The 5,707-nt window shown below is 38.9% G+C and overlaps 1 pseudogene; it reads left to right on the forward strand.

The window, feature by feature from the left end:
• The first annotated feature begins 392 nt into the window (after positions 1 to 392).
• Positions 393 to 4,651, forward strand: LOC102743036 (MICOS complex subunit MIC19 pseudogene; annotated as a pseudogene).
• The last annotated feature ends 1,056 nt before the right edge of the window (positions 4,652 to 5,707 follow it).

A 5,707-nucleotide genomic window follows, 5' to 3' on the forward strand; every position in this document is an offset into this window, starting at 1 on the left:
AGGACCTCTTCTTCATATGGCCACTACTTTCATGAGCAGGAGATGCAGCTGACTTTCCTAACACAGAAGAACAGAGAGTTAGACATATGAGGAGACTGAAGAATATGTCCCAAAGGAAAGAACAGTACAAAATCACAGCAAGAGAGCTAAATGAAATGGAGATAAACAATATACTGATAGAGAATTTAAAGTAATGTTCATAAGGATACTCACTGGACTTGAGAAAAGAGTGAAGGACCTCAGTGAGACCCTCAACAAAGAGATAGAAAATATTAAAAAGAACCAAGCAGAGATGAAGAACTCAATAACTGAAATTAAAAAATACACTAGAGGGAATAAATAATAAACTAGAGGAAGCAGAAGAATGAATCAGCAACCTAGAAGACCAAGTAATGGAAAATAATCAACTTGAACAGGTGAAAGAAATAATAATAATAAAAAATGAGAATAGATTAAGGGAACTCAGTAACACCATCAAGCATAACAACATTCTCATTATAAGGATCCCAGAAGGAAAAGGGGGCAAAAAAATTATTTGAAGAATAAAAGATGAAAACTTCCCATATCTGGGAAAGGAAACAGAAATCCAGATCCAGGAGACAGAGAGAGCACCCAATAAAATCAACAAAAAGTTCACACAAAGACAAGTACTAAGTAAAATTATTGCAAAAAGTAGCAATAAAGAAAGAATTTTAAAAGCAACAAGAGAAAACAGTTACTTACAAGGGAAATCTCATAAGGCTATCAGCTGAAACTTTGCAGATTAGAAGGGAGTGACATGATATAGTCAAAGTGCTGTAAGGGAAAAGAAAAAAACCCTGCAACCAAGAATACTCTATCCAACAAGGCTATCTTTCAGAATACAAGAAGAGATAGAGTTTCCCAACAAACAAAACTTAAAGGAATTCATCACAATGAAACCAGCCTTACAAGAAATGTGAAAGGGGATTCTTTAAATGAAAAGGAAAGATAATAAGCAGGAATTTTTAAAAAGTAAGAAGCAGGGGTGCCTGGGTGACCCAGTCCGTTAAGTATCTGACTCTTGATTTCAGCTCAGGTCATGATCTCAGGGTCATGGGATCAAGCCCTATGTTGGGCTCCATGCTCAGCTCAGAGTCTGCTTGAGACTTCTCTCTCTGCCCCTCATTCCACTCATGTGTTCTCTCTCTCTCTCTCAAATAAATAAATAAAATCTTTAAAAAAAAAAATGAAAAAGGAGAAACAACAACCAACACCACAGAAATGCAAATAATTTTAAGAGAATAGTAGAAAAATTATATGCCAACAAATTGGACAACCTAGAAGAAGGGCATAAATTCCTAGAAACATAACCTCCCAAAACTGTATCAAGAAGAAGTAGAAAATTTGAACAGACCAATTACCAGCAATGAAATTGAATCAGTAATCAAAAAACTCCCAACAAACAAAAGTCCAAGGCCAGTTGGCTTCAGAGGTGAATTCTACCAAATATTTAAGGAACAGATTTAAATAACAAATATTTAAAGAACATTTAAATACCTATTCTTCTCAAACTACTCCAAAAAATAGAAGATGAAAGAAAGCTTCCAAATTCATTCTATGAGGCCAGAATTACCCTGATACCAAAACCAGATAAAGATGCCACAGAAAAAGAGAACTATAGGCCAATATATCTGATGCACATAGATGCACAAATCTTCAACAAAATATTAGCACACTGAATCAAACAATACACTTAAAAAAGTCATTCACCATGATCAAGTGGGATTTATTCCCAGGATGCAAGGGTGGTTCAATATTTGCAAATCAATCAATGTGATACATCACATTAATAAGAGAAAGGACAAAAACCGTATGACCATTTCAATAGATCAAGAAAAAGCATTTGACAAAGTACAATATCCTTTCATGATAAAAACCCTCAACAAAGTAGGTTTAGAGGGAACATACCTCAACACAATAAAGGCTGTATACGAAAAATCCACAGCTAAAATCATACTCAGTGGTGAAAAACTGAGAACTTTCCCCCTAATATCAGGAACAAGACAAGGATGTCCACTCTCACAACTTTTATTCAACATAATACTGGAAGTTCTAGCCACAGCAATTAGACAAGAAAAAAATAAAAGGCATCCAAATTGGTAAGGAAGAAGTAAAACTTTAACTGTTTGCAAATGACATAATACTATACACAGAAAACCCTAAAGACTCCACCAAAAAACTACTAGAACTGATATATGAATTCAGTAGTCACGGGTTACAAAATCAATGTATAGAAATCCATTGCATTTCTATACAATAATGAAGTAGCAGAAAGAGAATTTAAGAAAACTCCTAAGGACAGGCACCTTCTCCTTGCTTCTTCTTGGGGTCTTGGCCCTGCTCCCTCCCTGCAAAGAGTTTGGACATGTCAATGCACATCTGTGCTGGTGGGGCCTTAAGTGCTCTTGGGTCCACACTGTCTCTGCAGGTGCAGAAGCATGAGCCATGGGTAGATCACCAGCACCCACAGGGTCACCTTCCAGATGAAGGAGAATGAGAACATCACCATGGTGAGGGGCATCCTGCTTTTGGAAAATCTGATTGTATGAAGGAAACTTTCCCATCTGGTTCGAAATCTCAGCAGTATTCTGGTGCTTATGGTTCCTCAGTTTTGAGGAAAAGAAGAATTGAAAAGAAGAGTGTGAGGAGCAGGCATTGGAGCAAACCAAGAAAGAGTCTGGAAATCAGAAACAACTAAAGCAAGGCAAAGAACCAAACTGAGAGAGGACTTTTGCCAATGAGCAGTTAACCAGAGCAATTCTTCAAGACAGGATTTCAAGTGAAGAAGAACGAACCAAGGCAAAGCACTTGGCTAAGCAACTGAAAAGAGAAAAATCAAGTCACAGAGGCAGGATGCATTCTATAAAGAGTAACTGGCTAGAGGAGAGGAGCTCAGAATTCTACAAAGTTACCGTTGAACATTATCAGAAAGCTGCTGAAGACGGGGAAGCAAAGTTCAAGCAATATGAGTTTCATCCTGTCTGGGCTGATCTGCAGGCCAAAGTTCTCCGGTGTTACTGCCAGAACATCCAGCAGACCCTCAGCTGCTGCACTCTGGCCAACCAGTACATGCACTGTGTCTATCAGGCTAAAGAGGGCCTTCTTGAAAATGGAGGATAAAGTCAACTTTTAGAACAATCAAACTCCTCAATGTTAATTCCAGAGGCAGAACATTTTTCCCCCCCGTAGGTAAGAAAGTAACCCATTCAAAGAGAAGACAATTAAAGAAAAGCACCAGAGGGCAGATTCAACCAAAGAAGATCACAATTTGAAAAGCTGAGGCCTAGATCAGGTATCAGCCAGCAAGGACACATGGCAGTATTAGTGAACCCCATTTATGATGATTAAAAGAGAAAGGCAGTCCTCTCTACCTTTTTAACTTTCTATTCAACTTTCTCTTCTAAGCAAGCTCCATCATTTGGTGAACCTTCAATCTGCCAAAGCTGGGTTTGGAATTGAGAGCTAAGGTAATTGGAGTGGGGAGAGGCTAGGGCACCAAACCTCGATCTTGGCTCAGCAGTGCTGGGTGGAATGTCTAGGCTGTGGCATGTTGGTTTTCACTCTTTTTCTTTTCTCCCTTGATGATATAAGAGCTATTTTATTTTAACTTATTATGGTGATCACGCAAGTAAGACAAAAAGGAGAGAGAAATGTACCTCTTTTACTGGAATAATGTTTATGATTATAAGTGAAATAAGGCATTTTTTATCCACATAAAGGCAACCTTGGCCTTTACAACCTCTTCTCGATTGTGAATACTTACATCTTTACTTCACTCACTATCAATAATAAATATATTTTCTGACAGAAAAAAAGAAAAAGGAAAACAATTTCATTTACAATTGCACCAAAATAATAAAATACCTAGGAATAAACTTAACAAAGGAAAAAAGGAAAGGAATAAACTTAACCAAGGAGGTGAAAGACCTGTACTCTGAAAACTACAAAACACTGATGAAAGAAATTAAAGATGACACAAACAAATGGAAACATATTCCACTCCCATGGATTGGGAGAATAAATATTGTTTGTGTCCGTACTACTTAAAGCAATCTACAGATTTACTGTAATTCCTACCAAAATACCAACAGCATTTTTCACAGAACTAGAGCAAATAATCCTAAAATTTGTATAGAACCACAAAACCCCCAATATCCAAAGCAATATTGAAAAAGACTAAAATCGGAGTCATCACAATCCCAGATTTCAAAATACACTACAAAGCTGTAGTAATCAAAACAGTATAGTACTGGTACAAAACCAGACACATAGGTCAATAGAACAAATTACAGAGTTCAGAAATAAGCCCACAGTTATATTGTTTCAATTACTTCACAATGAATAAGACAAGAATATGCAATGGGAAAAAGACAGTGTCTTCAACAAATGGTGTTGGGAAAACTAAACAGCTACATGCAAAAGAATGAAACTGGACCAATTTATTACACCATACACAAAAAATAAACTCAAAATGAATTAAAGACCTAAATGTAAGACCTGAAACCATGAAAATCCTAGAACAGAACACAGGCAGTAATTTCTCTGATATCAGCCGTTCAATATTTAGATATATCTCCTAAGGCAAGAGAACAAAAGAAATGGCAAGAGTAGGAATCTTTGTCTTGTTCCATTCTTTACCACTGAGGATAATATTAACTATAAGGCTTCACATATATTGCCTTTATTATGTGAGATAACTTCTTTTTTTTTTTTTTTAAAGATTTTATTTATTTGACAGAGAGAGACACAGCGAGAGAGGGAACACAAGCAGGGGGAGTGGGAGAGGGAGAAGCAGGCTTCCCGCCGAGCAGGGAGCCCGATGCGGGGCTCGATCCCAGGACCCTGGGACCATGACCCGAGCCGAAGGCAGACACTTAACAACTGAGCCACCCAGGCGCCCCGAGATAACTTCTTTCTATAGACAGTCTGTTGAATGATTTTAATCATAAAAGGGTTTGAATTTGTCAAATGTATTTTCTGCATCTAATGAGGTGATCGTGTGATTTGTATCCTTCATTCTGTTAATGTGATGTATCACACATATTGACTTTCATATGTTAAGCCCATTCTTGCATCCCAAGGATAAATCCCACTTGGTCATGGCTATGCTTCCTTTAACGCATTGTTGAATTTGGCATGCTAGTATTTTGTCAAGGTTTTTTGCATCTATGTTCATCAGAAATATTAATCTAGGGGGAGGAGCAAGATGGCGGAGGAGTAGGAGACCTAAATTTCATCTGGCCCAGGAATTCAGCTAGATAGGGATCAAACCATTCTAAACACCAACGAACACAACAGGAGATTGAAGAAAAGAATAGCAACAACTCTCTGAACAGAAAAGTGACCACTTTCTGGAAGGTAGGACGTGCGGAGAAGTGAATCTGAGGCTATATTTGGGAGGATAGACGGCGGGGGAGGGGGCCTCCGTCAGCCCATACCGGCAAGTGATAAGAGCAGCAGAGCACAAAATCAGAACTTTTAGAAGTCGGCTCCGCTGAGGGAAGTCGCTCCAGTGGCTAAGCAGGGGGTGGAAACCTCGCTGGGACAGTGTGGTCTCAGGACCCTCAGGGTCACAGAAAGACCAGGGGTGCCTGAGTGCGGCAGAGCTCCCAGGTTTCGGAGCGGGGAAGCCGGCTGCAGAGACGGAGCCGAGGAGTGGGCTCTCAGCTCGGGGTTGCCATAAACC

This window comes from Leptonychotes weddellii, chromosome 5 (genome assembly GCF_054177405.1).
Source record: "Leptonychotes weddellii isolate Sample4059 chromosome 5, ASM5417740v2, whole genome shotgun sequence".
Taxonomy (NCBI): Eukaryota; Metazoa; Chordata; class Mammalia; order Carnivora; family Phocidae; genus Leptonychotes; species Leptonychotes weddellii.